The sequence below is a fragment of the Dipodomys merriami genome, unplaced genomic scaffold, assembly GCF_024711535.1.
Source record: "Dipodomys merriami isolate MVZ:Mamm:240054 unplaced genomic scaffold, mDipMer1.0.p SCAF_894, whole genome shotgun sequence".
Taxonomy (NCBI): Eukaryota; Metazoa; Chordata; class Mammalia; order Rodentia; family Heteromyidae; genus Dipodomys; species Dipodomys merriami.
In genome coordinates, this window is record NW_027206506.1 from 343748 (window position 1) to 365511 (window position 21764).

Here is a 21764-nt window from a genome sequence, read left to right on the forward strand (position 1 = left end):
AAATTTGTCAATTAAACCCTCTATTTAAAAAGAATTTTGTAGTGGGCTGGGAAGGTGGCTCAGTGGTAGAGCACATGCCTTGCATGCCAGAGGCCCTGGGTTCGATTCCCCAGCACCACATAAGCAAAAAGAAAAAGCTGGAAGTGGCGCTGTGGCTCAAGTGGTAGAGCGCTAGCCTTGAGCTCAAGAGCTGAGGGACAGCGCCCAGGCCCAGAGTTCAGGCCCCATGACCGGACCCAAAAAAAAAAAAAGAATTTTGTAGTATCCTATAGAATATGAAATTACAAACAAAACCAAAACATTTATTTTAAATCTAAACTCTAATTTAGCAAGATCTACATAGTGCTACATTAGATTAACTTTGCTATTTTTTCAGCCTTAAGCTTTTGAAATCCTTCATCCTATCCTTGGAATATATCAGAATGATGATTACTTACTTTTTCAAATTTTGGATGGGAATCATGAGCCATTTTGCATCTAAGAATGTTCTGTAATGAAGAGAACATTTAAAACACAACTGAGGATTACATATGAGTTGCATTTCAATAGGAAACTTGACTTCTGAAAACATAATGACAAAATTAGCCCAAACTTCCAACTTTGTATTCCTTTCCTGTTTGGTTTGTTTTATTAAGACAAAATTATACTACCTGGTCCAGGGAAGGTATCACTGTGTAATTCCACTATCTAATCTCCTTTCTTAGTCTGAGTGCTAGAATTCTAGCCTTGTATCACATTGCCCCTCCATAGTTTCTTGGTTTATTTAATCTAGATACAGACTAGCAATTCTGAATTTCTCCAGTAATATTATCCACTATACTGCTCAGAGTGTTCATGTACTCTTTTCAAAGATGTTCTAACATTTGACACAGGATATGAACATTTTCAGATGCACCTGCAAGAGTCTCTGATTCATTCCTCCATGGACCGGTTCCCATTAGTAATCATTACTTGACTCTCTTACTATCTCTGGTCCTTATCTATGTATGTAATATTCTTAAACTTTTTTGAAGAAGGTTCTCTTGAGGACTTTCTAACATTAAAAATTATCACTTGGTTCTAGTCTTACTCAGGACATATTTTCTATTGTTTTCCAACTTTTCCACATATTCTGAGAGTTGCTTCATATGTGTATTTGTGTGTGCATATAAGTGTCTCTGTATATATGTGTATGATTGTATGTATGTATGCAAAAGCGTCAAGATCTTATTCAGCAATCTTGCTCATGACTGGTATTCCAATACTTGAGCCATGTTTCCAATCCAGCTTTTGGTTGGTTAATTATAGCTTCTCAAAGACTGTTCTGCCCAGGCTGGATGCAAACTGAACTTCCCAAACACTTTTATATTCTTAGGTTTTATTCCTCCAGTAGTATCAACTTTTAAATTACAAACATTTTTGTGAGTGAAAAAGCTAAGTTGTAGCCTATATTTTTAACTTACGAATTTATATAAAGATAGATGAACATGCACATTATATATGCTGTGTGTTCACTGTTAGAAGTGTGATCCTAAGCTGGGTGGTGATGAGATCTTCAGATAGGGTTCAAAGCCAGGCCGGGCAGGAAAGTCCCGGAGACTCTTTTTCCAATTAACTACAAGAAAACTGAAAGTGGCACTGTGGCTCAAGTATAGAGCATTAGCCTTGAGCTGAATAGCCGAGGGACAGCTCCCAGGCCCAGTGTTCAAGTGCCAAGACCACCACCAACAAAAAATACATAAGTAAAAGAAAGAAAATAAATGTGATCTTCTCCACCAGTTAATGGCTAGTATAATCCCTGCTCTCTCAGGATGGACTTTTTTTTCCAATTAAGTCCATGCTCTTATATCTGAGTTGCATTGGAAAGAGAATTATGCTTCCATTCTACTGTCTACAAAGTTGCGTGATTAGCAAGCGTGATTAAGAAAGGGAGTGGCCTCATACTTCCTGTTCCACGTGGGAGTAATGCTTTCTCTATATCACTCTCAAATCTACATACTGAACATAGCTTTATTGTTTCAACGTCACCTTATTTGTAGAATCTTATATAGTGTATTGAACCCTTATACTTAAACACAAAACTTCTCTTTCTCCTATTATTGCTATTGTTTCCTTACTGTTAACTCATGAACAGTTGGGAAATAATGTGCAGCACATACACTCACAAAAAAATGATCTGAGAACCTTCTTCCCATTTAAAATTCACCTTACTTTATAGAGAACTTACAAAGTTTGAACTCAATATTCTCATGGAAAATGTATTTAAGAGCAATATAAATTTCATATTTTCTCTTTACTAAGTTGTCTCTGAAACACGTGTAACCTCAGATCAGGGGGTCTTTGTGTTATTTCCATGAAGCAAGAAAGCATTCATTATATCTCAGGCAGCACCGTAGATTGTTCCTGGAAGTAACTGCTACTGGATGTGGAAACTGATCCCAGGAGAGGAATGGAACATAGAGGATTGACAAAGTTCAAGTTAACTTGTGCTTTCATTTTTACTGTACAAGAAAATCAGAAGGCTTGAAAGAAACTCTGTCCCCGACTTTTTCGTGTGTGTTTTTACTCATATATAGCTTTTCTGTAAACTTCTAATTGAGAGTATTACAAAAAGAAATAATGTGCCATTTGACGGCCAGCATAGAACAAAAAGAAATAACATTGTTTTAAACATGTTCTACTGCAGAGACTGGGAAATTGCCTCAGTGGTAGAGCGCTTGCCTTTCATGCATGAGGCCAAGGTTCGGTTCGTCAGCACTATATAAGCAAAAATTAAGCCAGAAGTGGTGCTGTGGCTCAAGTTGTAGAGCACTAGCCTTGAGTTGAAGAGCTGAGGGACAGCGCTCAGGCCCAGAGTTCAGGCCCACGACTGGACCCCCCAAAACAGTTCTACTGCCAAGAAACAATGACACGGAGGTTTTAAAGTGTCTTACCGCTGGTATTTCCTCCCCTGAGATGATTCTCTTGTTTCAGGAGTCAGTTATCAATTCCTTTAGTTTGGTCCTGAATTCTCGAGAGCAATAAGGATTCCAAAAAAGCATCCAGTGAGTATGATCAGCAAAAAGGCACCTTTTCTCAGACCAGTACTCCTTTAAGCAGGGTCCCAGTGAAATATCTGGGGTTTTTTTGTTTGCTTTTTTTTTTTTTTTTTTAGTTTGTGTTGGTTATGGGGCTTGAACTCATAGGCTGGATCCTGTCCCTGAACAGTTTTATTTCCTGATAATCTGCCCCCAAAGCTAGTACTATACTGCTTGAACCAAAAGTCCACTTGTGGCTTTTCTGCTGTGTAATTACCGATAAGAGTTTGACAGACTCTCCTGCCAGGGTTGGATTCGAACTAAGATAGTAAGAAAGCCAAGTGACATCAACTGTATAGACGTCACTCTTCAAAGAAGAAATATTAGATGTTTATTGTGAAGCTAATATTTTACATTTTTTCTTTTTTTATTGTAGGAATACCTTACAGAGGAGTTACAATTACACGGGCAAGATAACGTGTACATTTCTTATCAAACATTGTTGCTTCTTCGTTGTTTCTGCTTCCCATTCCTTCCCATACTCCCCCTCTCCAAAGTTGTAAAGTTCGTTTTTTGACATAACGACATGGACATCTCATTGTTGCAATGGGTCCACCTGTATCCCTAAACAATTTGTTTTTAGAGAATATGTCCAGCACAGATTCCATAACATAACTTACCAAAAGTAGGTGCACTGAATAATTTTTTTGGAATTAATTTTTTTGCTTGGGAAGATTATTGATCTTGTCATTCCTTCTGGGGAAACTTAAAGTCATATTTCACCTTTTTTGTTGGTTGTGGGGTTTGAATTCTGATCCTGGGCACTGTCCCTCCACATTTCAGTTCAAGTTGTGCACACTACCACTTTAGCTACAGCACCACTTCCGGGTTTCTGGTGGTTAATTGAAGATTAGTGTCTCATGGACTTTCCTGACAAGGCTAGCTTTGAACCACAATGCCCTGGTCTCAACCTCCTGAGTAGCTAGGATTACAGTTGTAAACCACCAGCACCAATTTCATATTTGCATTTAGGTGGACTGAATGACACTGTGTAAACAAAGAATGGAATTTTAACCAAATGATGACATTGCAGCATTTCAGAAAAATTGAGGTAGCAGTAAATATGTCTCCTTTTCCATTTTGTTACATTAATGACTCATGAGCTATGGGACCCTTATATTAGCATCCTGTGACATCTTTATAGGTATATTTACTATCAGGAAATGTTCATAGGGAAATATAGAAAGACTGAGATTTTTAGAAAACAAAGGAGATAAGGTATGAAACAACAGCATAGAAGGAGGTACATTTTGGGAGTTCCGGGAAGATGGCAGAGGAGAAGCTGGAGGCAAAACAAGCTCTCCCATAGAAAGCAGTTTTAGAGCTCCAGTGAAGAGTCCTAAGCCAGAGAATAACACCAAGTGTGCCATCACAGGACAGAGAGTTAGGCCAGAGAGGGAAAATCCAGGCAAGGAGACAGATCTGAGCTCTTGCCAGAAACTGCTGCTGCTGCTGTGGCGGCAGTGGTGGCAGCAGGGGCAGTACCACCATACCTGAAACAGAGAGAGTCTGGGGACTAAAAGAGCCAGATGCGGCAAGCAAGCAGACATATTCATCCTGCATTTCGCAGACTAGAGACGACCCAGGAACCAAGACTCAGCGTGAGTAGAAGCCTGACTTCCTCACTCCTTCTCAGGTAGCAGAGGAGGGAAGGCCACCCCTTCCCCCCCCCCAGTACCAGAGATCTCCATATTGGATACTGACAAAGCTCCGCAGAGCTGCTAGCTCCAACTCAGGCCTTGGAATAAAAATAGGGTCATTTAGCAGGTCACAAGAACTTAACGGCATGACCTGCCAGACTCAGCTCCACCCAGGGAAAAGTCACCCAGTTCGGGCACCAGCCCTGGGAGTGGCTTTCTTCATTGGGTAATCAGAGCCACAGACTGCCCCTCCCTTTAGTAGCCTCGACATCAGTAAACAGAAACCCTGCGAGTGGCTCCAGGCTGGCCTCTGTGAGTTTCTCACAAACTAGCCCCAGGGAAAAGCTACTGTTTGCTGAAAGGCCTCAACTCTACCCAGAACATAGCCTCATCACAGCATTTCCAAACTTGAGGAAAAAGCCATCTCCCTCTTTTGTGATACTCAAAGCACACCCCCATCTCATTGAACTAACTCGGGAGGAGGATCGAAAAATCCTGGGTAAAGCAGAAAATTTTTCTGCCTGTCCAAACAAACTGACTTAAGAAACCAACCAAGCCACAGGACCACAAGCAGACCAGAGACTACAACCAGAGGCTGATTACAGACACAAGGGAGGTACAGGATTTTTCCCAACCCTCCCCAAAAAATCAAAGAACTATTTTTGTCCCTCTTCTTATTTTTTATTACAACTTTAAATTTTTATTTATTTTCTAAAACTTTTTTAAATCAATTTTTACCTTTTTTGAAAAAAAAATGTTTTCTAGTAACTTTTTTTCCCCCTATAATCTTTATTTTAGGGATACATGCATGTGTGCATTTTTCTTTCTTTTTTTTTCTTCTTTTAAAATTTTTTTTCTTTTTGTGTTTTGCTTAGCTCGACTGAACTTCTGATCTTTTTTTTCCTTTCTTTCTTATGCTTCTCACCTTTTCCTCTCTTTTGTTCCTCTTTATGGGACTTAATTGTTGTTCTGCACATCCTCAGATAAACCCGTAGGTGACTATTAGCCTCTATCCCCCATTGTGTACACACTTAATCCACAAATTTATTACTCAATTCAAAACTTCTGAGAATTAAATTCCTTAATAGCAGTATTACCTCTTTATACCTATATAACACTTTAAGTATTTTTATTTTTAAATTTTTCACATCTCCTTTATATCCCTCCCCTTCTCTCAATATATTCCCGTTCTTTGAATAGTTTGTTCTCAAATCTGCATATTACTAATTTTTAATTTTCTACTTTTTCTGGTCTCTTTTTTTCCCTTTCTCTTTCTTCTTGTTTTCCCTCTACTTCCATCCTATCTAACCTATTTCCTGCTTTGAGACTAGGACTTAGTTAACTCTCCCTGTACCTTCCCACATCACTCCATTCCTAACACTAATAATTTCCCTAACACTAATAATTTCTGGTTTACCAAATTCTTCTTAGCGGTTCATAGCCCATTAATATATAGTTGTTTGATGTTGAATAGAGATATCTGTTGAACTAGATTGTATCTGCAGACTATTGACTATGCAAATTCAGACTTTGGTTGATGCTTGCCTAAAGTTAGTGTTCTTGCACAAAACTGCTGTTACTTTCATCCCAAATGGGCAGAGTAAGCCGGAAAACCACAAGAAAAATGGCATGTCCGGGTATCTCCACTCCCACTCATGATAATCACAGGACAGAACAGATAATGTATAATTCAGAGGAGAGTTCCCAAATAGCTCTACAAACACTGCTGGCAAACATGATAAATGAAAAGATTGAAAACATACAAAGAACTCTGTATGAGCGTGATAGGGAGAGAGAGGAGGCAAACAATAGGTCAATGCAGGAAAAGATTGAAAACCTACAAAGGACTCTGTATGAGTGAGAGAGGGAGAGAGAGGAGGCAATCCAAATGTCTATACAGGAATATCATGAGTGTGAGGAAGCTACTCAAAAACTGATACAGGATTTGCGTGAGCAGTTTCGTGAGAATAATCAAAGAGAAAGGTAGGAATGGCGTGAACAGGAGGAAGATAAGCAAGGAGTAATACAGGAATTGAGAAAGCAGGAAGAGAATACAGAAAGATCACTAAAGGCATTCATGGGATCCATTAACAAAGAGCTGAAGGAAGTCAGGGAGACCACAAAGGAAATGCTGAATGGAACTCCACAGAAGGAATGGGAATCCAAGAAAACCATAACCAATTAACTAAGTGATTTGACAATAAACACTGAACACCAAATTAAGGAAGTAAAGAAGTCCTTACAAGATCTAAAAGAAAGCTTCAATAAAGAAATTGAAGCCATCAAAGCTAAATAATTAGAAGCAAAAGAAATAAAAAACAAAGTAGAAAGTCTTGACAGCAGTTTAGACCATGCAGAAGATCAAATCTCGGGGATTGAAGATAGCCTAGATATTATAGAGAAAGAACATACAACCTGCAAGACAAATCCAAGAAATATGATAGATCTATCCAATACTTAGAAGACACCATCAGAAGGGCTAATCTAAGGATAATGGGTATAGAGGAGCACCTAGAAACAGAAGTAAATGGTCTAGGAAATTTGTTTAACAGGATCATAGCAGAGAACTTCCCAAACATGCAAAAAGATAGGCCTATTTAGATACAAGAAGCTTTTAGAACTCCTAATAGACCAGATCAGAATAGGACATCCCAGTGTCACATTATTATACACACAGGATCAACTCAGACCAAGGAAAAGATCTTTAAAGCTGTCAAGGCGAAAAGATGAATCACCTATAAAGGGAAACCAATTAGAATCACCTCAGATTTCTCAGCATAGACAATCAAAGCAAGAAGAGCCTGGAATGATGTATGACAAGCCCTGAAAACAAACATCTATCAACCAAGAATACTGTACCCAGCTAAAATCTCCTTCATAACTGAAGACCAAATAAAAACCTTCCATAGCAAAGAAAAATTGAAACAATACATCTCCAACAAACCAGGCCTACAAAAGATTCTTCAAGATATCCTACACATAGAAAACCAACAAGACCACAATAAAGGCCAAGAAACTGCACCCAAACTGAGAATCCAAGAACCATAGGAAGAACACAGTTTTCGCAACCCCCAAGAAGGTAGATAACATGGCAGCAACTCCCAAAGACCTCTTAGTCCTATCTCTTAACATTAACGGATTTAACTTTACAATTAAGCGACATAGACTGTCTAGTTGGATTAAAAAACAAGATCCTTCTAACTGCTGCCTTCAGGAGTCACACCTTGCCCATAAAAACAAACACATTTTCAAAGTTAAAGGCTGAAGCAAAATCTACCAAGCAAATGGCCCCAATAACAGGCGGGTGTTGCAATCCTAATATCAGATAAAATAGATTTCAAATTAAAATTAGGGAGAAGCGTTAAAGAAGGTCGATACATAGTAATTAAGTGATTTCTCTTTCAGGAGGTTATTGCAATCCTTAATATCTATTCGCCAAAAAATGTAGCACTCAAATTTATACAAGCAACAGTACTTTCCCTCATATCCCACATAGATCCAAAGACATTAATTGTTGGGGATTTTAGCAAACCACTCTCCCCGCTAGATAGATCAACTCGGCAAAAATTCAGAGAAACCGCAGATCTAAACAGCTGCATAGGTCAACTAGATTTAAAAGACATCTACCTAATATTTCACCCAGCAGATTCAGAATACACGTTTTTCTCAGCAGCACATGGAACATTTTCTAAAATAGACTACATTTTTGGCCACCAAGCAAACTTGTCCAAATTCAGAAACATTGAAATTATACATTGCATTCGCTCACACCACAAGGGAATACAATTAGAACTCAACACTAAAAGCCACCAAAGAAATTCCGGTAACATATGGAGGCTGAACAACACTGTTGGACCCCCAGTGGGTCATAGAAGTGATGAGACTTGAAGTTCAAGTATTCATGATATTCAACAAAAATGTACACACAAATTACCAGCTCCTCTGCGACATAGCAAAGGCAGTACTCAGAGCAAGGTATAGGTCTGAGTTCCCAAGTCAACGAATTGGAGATATCTGAAACCAACACTTTAATGAGACATCTGAACCTCCCTGAAAAAGAGCAGCAAGATAAACCCCAATCCAGTAGATGGACAGAAATAATTAAAATTAAATTAGAATTAAATGAATTAGAATCCAAAAAAACTATAGAAAGTATCAACAAAAAAAGAGTAGGTTCTTCGAAAAAATCAACAATGTTGACAGACTCTTAGCAAATCTTATCAGAAAAAGAAGAGAACACACCCAAATAAATAAACTCAGAGATGAGAATGGAAACATCACCATGGAAAAAACCAGATTCAGAACGTTTATAATGGAATACTTGACAAAACTTTATGCTAATAAGTTTGAGAACTTGACAGAAATGGACCGTTTCGTAGCAAATATTGACATGCCAAAACTAAACCAAGATGAGTTAAATCAGCTTAACAGGCCCATATGAGGCATTGAAATAGAAACAATAAGAGACCTCCCAGCTAAGAAAATTCCAGGAACAGATGGATTTACAGCAGAATTCTACAAGGCCTGCAAAGCAGAGCTCACACCAATACTCCTCCAACTCTAAAATGAAATTGAAAGAGAAAGTTTACTACCGAACACATTCTATGAAGCCATCATATCCCTCAGACCAAAACCAGGCAGGGACTCATCAAAGAAAGAGAACTATAGACCCATTTCTTTGATGAACATTGATGCAAAACTTCTCAACAAAATGTTGGCCAATAGACTTCAACAATTCATCCAAAAAATCATACACCACGATCAAACAGGATTCATTTCAGGGATGCAAGCTGTTTCAACAGACGCAAATCAATTAATATTATTCATTACATCAACAGGAGCAAGGATAAGAACTACATGGTTTTCTCAATAGATGCAGAAAAAGCATTCGACAAGATCCAACACCCCATTATGATGAAGGTTTTGGAAAAATTAGGAATCCGTGGAACATTCCTCAATACAATATTGGCTGTATATGACAAACCTACAGCCAGCATTATACTTAATGGTCAAAAACTAAAGCTATTTCCTCTTAACTCAGGAACAAGTCAAGGATGTCCACTCTCTCCACTTCTCTTCAATCTAGTATTAGGATGCCTAGCTACAGCAATCAGACAAGATCAAAAACATAAAGGGGATCCAAATAGGGAAAGAAGAAATAAAACTCTCCCTCTTTGTAGATGACATGATCTTGTATTTAAAGAATCCCACAGACTCCACTCCCAAATTACTCAAGCTGAATCAAAACTTTGGCAAAGTAGTAGGGTATAAAATTAACCCCAAAAAATCAATGGCTTTTCTGTATGCCAACAATGAGAAAAGTGTGGATAAAATTAGGAAAGTAACTCCATTTGTAATAGCACCTCTAAAAATAAAATACCTAGGAATTAACTTCACCAAAGAAGGGAAGGACCGGTATGATAAAAACTTTAAAATCTTGAAAAAGGAAATCAAAACAGACCTTAGAAAATGGCAAAATCTCCCATGCTCCTGGATTGGACAGACTAATATTGTGAAAATGGCAATACTTCCCAAGGCTATGTACAAATTCAATGTGATACCTATCAAAATTCCAACCTCATTCTTAGAGAAATTCATATGGAACAATAAAATCCCCAAATAGCAAAAACGCTCCTCAATGGAAAGAACACTTCTGGTGGAATATCAATACCAAATTTCAAACTCTACTATAAAGCCAGAGTAATCAAAACAGCTTGGTACTGGCAAAAGAACGGACTTCAGACCAATGGAATAGAATTGAAAATCCAGAAATGAACCTATAGACCTATACCCAATTAATCCTTGATAAGGGAGCTAAAATAATAGAATGGAAGAAAGACAGCCTCTTTAGTAAATGGTGCTGGCAAAATTGGTTAAAAACTTGTAGAAAACTAAAATTAGGTCCTTATATAACACCCTACACAAGAATAAGCTCCAAATGGATCAAACACCTCGGAGTCAAAGCAGACACTCTGAAAACATTACAGGATGGAATAGGAGAACCCTAGGTCTCCTGGCACAGGCCAAAATTTTCTTAGTAGAGACCCGGAAATACAACAAATCAAAGAAAGGTTGGACAAATGGGATTGCATGAAGTTGCAGAGCTTCTGCATTGCAAAGGACCTAGCTAGCAAGATCAATAGAAAGCCCACGGATTGGGAGATCTTCACTAGCCATACAACGGATAAGGGTCTCATATCTCAAATACACTTGGAACTAAAAAAAAATATATCCCCCAACAACATGTCCTCAAAGAAAGAGCTGCCCAATAAATAAATGGCCTAAAGACTTAAAGAGAAACTTCTCTGAAGAATAAAGAAGGATGGCCAATACACACATGAGGAAATGCTCAAACTCCCTAGCCATAAAAGAAATGCAAATCAAAACAATATTGAGATACTACCTCACACCATTTAGAATGGCTATAATCAAGAACTCTAACAACAAGAGATGTTGGAGGGAATGTCGACAGAAGGGAACCTTACTCCATTGTTGGTGGGAGTGTAAACTTGTTCAACCACTTTGGAAAGCAGTATGGAGATTCCTGAAGACTTCACATAAAGCTCCCCTATGACCCAGCAATCCCACTTTTGGGCATTTACCCAAATGTTCACAAACAAGACCACACTAAAGCTAGCAGTACAACTTTGTCTATTGCAGCATTAGTTACCATAGCTAAGATATGGAACCACCCCAGATGCCCCTCAGTAGATGAATGGATCAAGAAAATGTGGTATATATGCACAATGGAATTCTATTCCTCCATCAGAAAGAACGACATTTCCCCATTTGTTAGGTAATGGAAAGGCTTGGAAAAAATTATATTAAGTGAAGTAAGCCAAGCCCAAGGAAACAAAGGTCCCATTGTTTCCCTTATTTGCAATATTTAGTATATGTATGAGTAAAGCAGTAAAGGTCAGATAATGTGATCTTAGGAAAATGAACCCTTGATATGTATTTAAATGTTTTTTTCTTTCATGCCTTTGTTTCTAACTCATTTATGAGATTATATTTTTGTTGCTTTGTATGACCCTCCCCCACATTACAACCCCTGCTTTGACTATATTTGATGTCGGTATAATTTGTGGAGGAGATGTGGAAAAACAAGTCGTTTAAGGGTACAGGTGGACCTGATGCAACTATGAGAAGTACAAGTTGTCATGTCAAAAACGAATTTTACAACTTTGGTGCGGGGTGGGGGTGTTGGTGTTGGGGGATGGGGAGAGGCTGGGAAGGGATGTGAAGGGTAAACAAAGGAGGAGGCTGCAATGATTGATAAATGTACTCATTATCTGGTCCATGTAATTGTAACCCCTCTGTACAGTATGTTCACAAAAAATTAAAATTAACATTAAAAGAATAAAAAATTTAAAAAAGAAAAAAGAGGAAAAAATGCACACAAGTAAAAAAAAAAGAGAGAAACATTTATCACGCAGAGATTAAGAACTAGCCTAAGAGATTTAGAATGATAAAGGCAATGAGCAAAAGCCTAGTTGACAACGAGTTCTTCAATAACTAAAAATGGTTCTCTAGACCAGTATCTGGTATACGTTATTTACTATCATTTTTTCCTTCCATCTGGAGTTATTCCTTATTTTCTGTCACAACTAGTAATTAGCCTCTGCTTTTTTGATGCCAAAACTGATCCAAAAGATTTCAAAATCACACTTAGACTACTTTTCACTTTGTGATTAGCAGTGATTACACAAAATCTTTGAATCCTTGAATTTCCAGAATTAATCTTCAGCTGACATCTAAGCACATTCCTAGCATTAATTGCTGTGACTTAAAGAACAAAACTTTTTCCAACACAGTATCCTAACATAAGTAAAATACATGAATTAGGGGCTATTATCAGGTATCAGTATGGAAATAGCAATAATGTATTTCAAGTATGGGTCCTTTATTTTCCATTTACTAATTTTTTTGCCAGTCCTGGGGCTTAAACTCAGGGGTAGGGAATTATTCCTGAGCTTTTTTTCTCAAGGCTAGCACTCTACCACTTGAGGCACAGCATTCCCTCTAGTCTTTTTCTTTTTTTCTGTGTTACTGAGGAATTGAACCCAGGTTTTCATGCATGCTAGACAATCACCATACCATGAAGGCACATTCCCAGAGCCCTCAATGACTTTCTTAAGAAGGCATTATATTTTCACTCCATAACTATGTATCATAAGTTTGGCCAGGTGCTAGAAAATGATGTAGAAAGCAATACAATTCAATAAGTCCAGTAAGGCTGGATGGACAATGAATTTCATGGTCTAGCCAGGGAACAGTGGGGCTTACCTCAGGGAGCTGTTTCAACAGGCTGAGCGAGACAGCCCCTGACCCACAGCCCACCTCCAGAATGAGAAGGTCACCTTGGATTCCAGCCACATGGGGATGCTGGACCCCCTTCTCCAGCACCAATTCAACCAGTTTTTGTAAAAGAGAGAGAGAGAAGTCAGAATTAAAATGAAGTTGAGTGCCAGTGGCTCAGAACTCTAATCCTATCTACACTGGAGGCTGAAATATGAGGATCATGGTTCATAGCCAGCCCCCGCATTAACGTCTTTGAGCCTTTTATTTCCAAAGAACCATCAGAAAACCAGAGGTGGTGCTGTGGGCTCAAGTGGTAGAGCACTAGCATTTTGCTGAGGAGCTCAGGAACAGTGCCCATGCCTAGGGTTCAAACCCCACAACTGACAAGAAGTGTACTTCCTACCACAAGAAGTGGATTGAATAGCACCCATTGTCCTAGGGAGCATGGTAGTGAAGTCAGGCTGAGCTTCCTGTGAAGTTGAAGTCATAAGGAGGTCACCTGACTTCTCTGTGCCTCGGTTTCCCCAGATGCAAAATTCAACACAGTGAAGGATCCCCTTCCTCATGGGGATAGGGTAATGATGAAAGAGAGCCATGGTTTGTTTCAAAATCCCCAGCTGTTGCATGATTAATAACTGGCCCAACCTGAGCCCTTTGTGGGTATCTTCCTGTCATTTGCTCACAGAATTGCAGAGAACCTTCTCTGAATGCCACTCCCTCCATGCCAAGTCATGCTCCAGAGATTCCCTCTCTATAAATCCCTTGTTTCCTCAAAACTGTCCTGTGAGGAGAATGAGGTCTGATGGTTGTGGCCCTACCCAGAGCTTCACTTGTGGTCAAGAATCGGCTGCTGTGGACTAAAAGTTTGGGATAATCCATCTAAATCGATGACTGAGCATGACGCTACGTGTTTACCATCCCAACTACAGAGGACCAATCCTGGTGGAGCATACCTGTCCCAGATAGGAGGACCTCAATCCAGTCCAACTAGAGCATATAATGAGTTTCTGTTTCAGAAATGCCCAAGACAGAAAGGTTGCTCCTCAGATCCAAGAAAGTCGTCATGGTGCCCCCAGAGGGGTGTCTGATCCCAGGTAGTGGTGATTTGGGGGCAGCCACTCACCTGTGCTGCTGGGAAAAGCTGCTGGAGGTTGCTCCAGGTGGGGCAAGCAGCAATGGCAGCGGCATTGCAAACACATGGGCCAAGAGCAGAGAACCAGGGCCAGGGACCAGGTCATGGCTTTATGCGGGCTGGCAGTGCACCATTGCCTGAGGTTTGAAATCCTGCAACTTGGAAAGGTGAGGAGGGAGCAAGGGTGCGGGCAGGCTTCTCAATTTCCTACTATACTCCAAAGTTGCTTGAGTCTCTTCCTCACCACTCAGCCACCTCTACCTTCCTCAACTGCTGGTAGTGTTGTAAACTAATAGAGGGAATCCGGGGTGCTACTAGGCAGCATGGAATGTGGGCGTGGTCACCGTTCTTGTATCCCATTGGTCAGAAATAACCATGAAAGAATGGGGGTGTGGCCAGAATTCTGTGATGCAAGCAGCATGGGCGGAGTCAAGAAGATAGGAGCTCCCCCAGCCCTTTTCCCAGGGAACAATGTCCAATTCATTTGGAGATGAGATGGTGACCTGCTTTAGCTGGATGGCTGCACAGATTGTTCTGTATGTCTGTTTGTTGCCAGACCCAGACCGTGAACTCAGGATCTGGGCACAGTCTGTGCACTGCTTTTGCTCAAGGCTCGCCCTCCACACTGGAGCCCTGGGCTTCTGGCTTTGTTGGCACTGAAGTTGGACAGAGGTCTCAAGGACTTTCCTGACTAGGATGACTTTGACCATGATCCTCCCATCACAGCCTTGTAAGTATCAAGGTGGACTGCTGAGAGCCACTGGTGCCTGTCTAATCATTGGTCTTGCTGATATTCTTGGACAGCCCGGTGAGTAGCCTATCCCCAGGTTGAAGTGGTGGGAGCTGGAGCTCACATTTGGAATCCTGTTCCTGCCACCTCCAAATGGCTGGAGATCCTAAGGAACTCATTCCTATCCATATGAATACCAATGGAATGTGATGTATGTCATGGTTGGGAAGTACTTGAATGATTCTAGGATAAAATTATACACAATTATATTATAGGACACTGATCGATTTTAGTTAATTCTTTATTAAGCAGTTAAACAATCACATTCATAAAATGGAGGCATAATGAAAGGCTTAAGAATTGGGCCTCCCATACTGCAAAGGTACCATTTTTCTGCCAGGACTGGGATTGAAACTCAATGTCTTGGTAACTCTGTTGCACTGTGTGGGAATGGGAAGCTGGCCTACTTAAAGTCAAGAAATTCAGGTCTGTTCCTTATGCCTAAAATAGATCTCCAACACTAGAAAACATCCTATTCATGTACAATTTACATATATGATTTATATTTATATACCTATGTTGACTCCATATTGCATTCAGTGTAGTTATTTTATTTTGTTGTTTTATTCATGTATTGACAATTTATTTTATTGACTATTATGGAACATAAAACATTGATTACATTGATTACACAAGATATAGGTCTGCATATGTATTCCACTTCATACCTGACACCCAGGACTTTCATAGAAAAGGAAAACATGTGTCATCATCATCTTCTTACTCCACGATTCATTTTTGGGAGTGCTGGCATCTGAACTCAAGACCTACAAGCCTATAAGGCCCAATTCATGAATGGGTGAGTGTTAGCATGCCATCCTGGGGCAAATTGAGCTGACAGGCTGTTCCCAGGACCTCAGATCAAGCCCCAGGGGCTTGACATGCAGATGGCACTACGCTAATAAATATATATCTTTATAGAGTGTCAGATATGACTATACATTATTCAGTTATATAGACTACATTCCTTCCAATTCCTGGGTATTAATTATGCCTCCATGTAATTAATGTAATTAATGTAATGTAATTAATTGTTTTCATCCTTAAACTATTAATGAAATCAGTGTCCTGAAATTATTGCATTCTTTTAATTAATAATATTCCTTCAATGCTTCATAAATATTAAATAAAATACATCAACCTCCTAAAATGATGCTGTTTAATTTTATAGGAGCATCATTCATGATCAATTCATTCAACCATGACATTGACAACATTCCATTGTTAAACCTATGGATGGGAACCATTTCCTTAATAGCTCCTGCCATTGGTTGGTGTCAGGACAGGGATTCGAAATCAGAGCCTATGTTGCCACGTGGGCCTATGGCATCCCTGATAGTCTGGCAGCCTTCAGCAATGCAAGATGAAGTACCCTTTGCAACAGTGTAATTCAGACCCATGAGGGTCACCATGCAATGAAGAAAACATAAAATGTCCATATTTTTTCTGTGCATTGCTTTCCTTGCAATGCCTGAGGGTCTAGGATTCTAGGAGGAGCTGTAGATCTAGTGGCTGCAACCCAGCCTAGGGTGATCAAAGCTGAGGCAGAGTTGCCATGACCTGACTTCAAGCGCCGTATTGAGAAAAGTAAAATAAAAAAAATTAGCTCCCTGGCTTGCAATTCACACTGTTTATTCTTCCAGGCTTTGGATTTGAACTCAGGATCTGAGTAAATCTGCAGCAATGTGGATGAAGGAGAAGATCACCGTATTTGAAGATAGGAAAGTTAGGCCTGTTCACTAGTCCTGTATTCAAGCCCTAGCCCTGGAAACATATTATTTATATACATTGTAAAGATAGGAGTTATACTTACTTATAGATGTTCAGTCCATACATGTTTGGTGTGGTTGTTCTTGTATTTTTTGTTTTATTCATTTATTTACCATTGATTGTACTAGGATGAAACACCTTAAATTTATTACATTGATGACATCCTATCACAGAGCATCTAGATTTATAGAAATGTTCTCCATCATGCCAGGATTCTCAGGATTACCCAGGATATTCAGAGAAAAGGAAAATAAGTTTCACACTTGGCTTCTTACTCCACGATACACTTGTTGGTAGTGCTGGGATCTTAACTCAGGTCCTAGTAGGACCAATTGGCCAATAAGTCAAGGTGAACACACTAACCTGTGAGCAACTAATGAGCTAGGCCATTCCCAGGATCTGATATTGATTGCCAGGGTGGTCCACTATAGTCATGAATTCATAATTTAAACATACGATCTATATTGACATACATGTTTGTACAGCATCTTGTGTTCGGTGAACTTCTTATTTTGTCTCTATTTCATGGAGCTATTCTGTATTTTACTAAATATGGTGACAGGTATAACTTTGCTGACATGGATGACAACCTGTTCCTATGGTTATGGGGTTGCTTATGAATTCCTATTCTTGGATGAGACTCAGGACTTTCACAGGAGAGGAAAACATGTGCAACAACTGGCTTCTGACATCAGGATGAATCTTTTGTGAGCACTGGGATTTGAATTCAGGTTTGGATAGCTCTGTTGCACTGAGGGGGAAGGGCAAGCTCACCATCTTTGAAGACTAGAATGTCAGGCCTGGTTTAGGGCCTGATTTGAAGCCCCAGCACAGGACAAAATAGCAAGCCCACCTTTTTTAAACATAGGATCTCTCTTAACCTACAGGTGTGGTATGCATCTTGCATTCAGTGTAGTTACACTTTTTATTCATTTTTTATTTATCTTATTCATGGATGTATTGTGCATTTTATTGAATATGGTGACAGATATAACTCTGCTTACATGGATGACAACCTATTCCCATGGCTATTGACTTGCTTATATAGCATTTTCCATCCTCAATGAGACTCAGGACATTCACAGAACAGGAAAACATGAGCAACCCTAGGCTTTTCACATTAGAATGAATCTTTTGGCAGTGCTGGAATTTGAACTCAAGGCCTAGCAGGCCCAACTGGTGAATGGGTCATGGTGAGCACACCAGCTTGTGAACCACTAAGGAGGTAGGCCATTCCTGGGAACTGTGATGGAGTCCTGGTGGGGGCTAATATAGTCATAAATTCATAATTAAACAAAGGATCTATATTTCCAAACATGAGTGGGCGACATCTTGCGTTTAGTGTAGTCATTCTCTTTATTTTGTGTCTCAGTCATTGATGTATTGTGTATTTTCTTAAGTATAGGTTGACAGATATAACTGTGGTGAACTGGATGACAACCTATTCCCATGAATATAGAGTTGCCTATACCTTCTCTATCCTAGCTGAGATCAAGAATTTGCAGAGCACATGAAAACAGGTGCAATGAATGGCTTCTCACATCAGGGAGAATTTTGGGTAGTGCTGGGATTCGAACTCGAGGCCTAGGAAGCCCAACTGCCCATTGGGTCCAAGTGATCACAGCAGACTGTGAGCCAGTAAGGAGCTGGACTGTTCCCAGGAACTGATATTGAGCCCCAGGGAGGCCAAAATAGTCCTCAATGCATCATTGAAACATGGGATGTATATTCACATCCGTGTGTGGACTGCATCATATATTAAGTGTAGTTATTGTCTTTATTTTGTATGCTATTCATGGATGTATTGTGTATTTTCTTGAGTATATGATGACAGGTATAACTCGGCTGATATGTATAACAACTTATTCCCATGACCACAGGGTTGCCCATGCATTCTCCATCCTAGCTGAAACCCAGGAGTTGCACAGGAAAGGAAAACAGGGCAACGATTTGCTTCTGACATCAAGATGAATCATTTGGCAGGGCTGGGATCTGAACTCGGGGCATAGCAGGCATCACTGGTGAATGGGTCCACATGAGCACACCAGCCTTTGAGCCATGAAGAAGCTAGGCATTCCCAGTACAAAGAAATAATCTTTTTTTTTTTTTTTTTTTTTTTTTGTCGGTCATGGGGCTTGAACTCTGGGCTTGGGCGCTGTCCCTCAGCTCTTCAGCTCAAGGCGAGTGCTCTACCACTTGAGCTACAGCGCCACTTCCGGTTTTCTAGTGGTTTATTGGAGATAGGAATCTCATGGTCTTTCCTGCCCGGGCTGGCTTTGAACCGCGATTCTCAGATCTCAGCCTCCTGAGTAGCTAGGATTACAGGCGTGAGCCACCGGCGCCCGGCCCAAAGAAATAATCTTATAAATATGTTAGAAACAATTGCAAGCAAGAAAAAAAAAACATTTCAATACTTATTTTTGGGTTCATTTCACCTATCATATTGATCAGGTTTAATCAATTCTCTGCCTTGACTACAAGATTATCTGAAGAATACATAAGATAATTGCACTGAGAAGTGATTTAGAGAATTAATTCATATTGTTTATTTTTAAATTTTTGAGGTAAGTACTTGGATTCAAATTCAGAGCCTTGCATTTGCCAGGCAGGCATCTGACCACTTGAACCATGCTACATCCAGCAATTTTTGCTTTGTTAGTGTTTTAGATAGAATCTTGTATTTGTTTATTCCTAGGCTACCTGGAAAGTGAACTTCCTAGTTTTATATCCAACATAGGTAGGATGACAGCCACACATTGGCACACCCAGCTTTTATTGATTGAGCTGGAGGTCTCTTGTAGCTTGACCTTGAACTGTAACTATCGACATTTCCATTTTCAGAGTAGCTTGGATTATAGGTATAAAACACCTCATTTGCCTTATTATGTATATTTACGAAATTCTGAAAGTATGAGAAAATCCTCTAGAGTTACTAACCATATCCAGATTCTAGATGATACAGTAATGATTATTCTGTCAAAAACTTTTTGACATTATTCTGCCAATCGTTTTTTAGATATTTTTTTTCGCAAAATCTCGTACAGAGGGGTTACAATTACATGGGTAAGGTAATGAGTACATTTCTTATCAAGCATTGTTGCCTCTTCCTGTTTCCACTTCTCATCCTTTCCGATCTCCCCTCTCCAACCCCCCAACACCCCGCCCCTGGCAAAAGTTGTAAAGTTCATTATTGGACATAATGACTTGTATAGCGCATTGTTGCAATGGGTCCAACGTATCCCTATTTAAAGGTTGGTTTTGCCCATTCCCTCCACAAATTATACCAATATCAAATAAAATGGCAGCAGGGGTTATACCATGGGGGAGGGACATACAAAGCAACCAAGAAATAATCTTATAAATATGTTAGAAACAATTGCAAGAAAGAAAAAAAAACATTTCAATACTTATCTTGGGGTTCATTTCACCTAACATGAAGTTATCTTACCTTTTCTGCATGTCTCAAAAATATACTAGTTATTGCAAATAAGGGAAACCATGGGACCTATATTTTTGAGCCTGGCTTAATACACTTAATTTTTTCCAAGTCTTTCCATTTCCTAACAAATGGGGCAATTACATTCTTTCTGATAGAGGCATAGAATTGCATTTTGTGTATATATACCACATTTTCTAGATCCATTCATCTAATGAGGGGCATTTGAATTGGTTCCATAACTTATCTATGGTAAATAATGTTGCAAGAAAAATAGTTGTGCTGGTAGCTTTAGTATGATCTTGTTTGTGATCATTTGGGTAAATGCCCAAAAGTTTGATTGCTGGGAAATAGGGAAGCTCTATCTGGAGTCTTTTTGAGGAACCTCCCACCAACTATGCAGTAAGATTCCCTTCTGTCCCCATCTCCTCCAGTATCTGTTGTTATTAGATTTCTTGATTATAGCTATTCTAACAGGGCTGATTTGGTATCTCAATGTTGGGTTGACTTGCATTTTTTTTGTAGCTAGAGAGGTTGAGCATTTCTTCATATGTCTACTGGCCAGCCTTCGTTCCTCTTCAGAGAAGTTTCCCTTTAAGACTTTAGCCCACTTATTTATTGGGCAGTTGTTTCTCTGAGGATTTGTTTTTGGGGGATTTAATTTTTTGAGTTCCAGGTATATTTTAGATATGAGACACTTGTCCATTGTATGGCTACTGAAGATCATCTCCCAATCCGTGGGCTTTCTATCGATCTTGCTAGCTATGTTCTTTGCCTTGCAGAAGTTCTGCAATTTCATGCAATCCCATTTGTCCAAATTTTCTTTGATTTGTTGTGTTTCTGGGTCTCTATTAAGAAAATTATGGCCTGTGCCAAGGACACCTGTAATATTTTCAGAGTGTCTGCTTTGACTCCGGGGTCTTTCATCCACTTGGAGTTGATTCTTGTGCAGGGTGATTTATAAGAATCTAGCTTTCGTTTTCTACAAGTGATAAACCAATTTTGCCATCACCATGTACTGAAGAGGCTGTCTTTCTTCCATTCTAATTATTTACCTTCCTTATCGAAGATAAGATGGCTATATATCTGTAGGTTCAATTTTATTCCATTGGTCCTGAGGTCTGTTCTTGTGCCATTACCAAGTTGTTTTGATTACTATGGTGTTGTAGTAGAGTTTGAAATTTGGTATTGATATTCCTCCAGCCCTTTTCTTTCTGTTAATGATCTTTTATTCTATCCTGGGTCTTTTATTGTTCCATATGAATTTTTGGATTGTTTCTTCTATTCCTTGAAGAATGAATTTGGGATATTGATAGGTATTGCATTGAATTTGTAGATAGCCTTGGGAAGTATTGCCATTTTCATGATGTTGATCTTTCCAATGCAGGAGCATGGGTTTTTTTTTGCCACTTTGTGTGTTCTGTTTTGATTTCCTTTTTCAGGTTTTTAAAGTTTTCATCATAGAGGTCCTTCACTTCTTTAGTTAAGTTAATTCCTAGGTATTTTATTTTTTGTGCAGCTATTATGAATGGAGTTGCTTTCCTGATTTCAGCCACACTTTTCTCATTGTTGGCATACTGAAAAGCCATTGATTTTTGAGGGTTAACTTTATACCCCGTTACTTTGCCCAAGTTTGAAT

General features: G+C 39.3%; 1 long non-coding RNA gene across 1 annotated transcript in view; it reads right to left on the reverse strand.

Annotated features, from left to right (window-relative positions):
• LOC138820520 (uncharacterized) overlaps positions 1–14395 on the reverse strand; it is a 60904-nt gene extending 46509 nt beyond the window's left edge. Inside the window, exons 1-2 of the long non-coding RNA XR_011369899.1 lie at positions 14121–14395; positions 438–488 (exon numbers count right to left, since the gene is read on the reverse strand). This is a non-coding gene — a long non-coding RNA (uncharacterized lncRNA). The remainder of the gene's footprint in view (positions 1–437; positions 489–14120) is intronic.
• Between the last annotated feature and the right edge of the window lie 7369 nt (positions 14396–21764).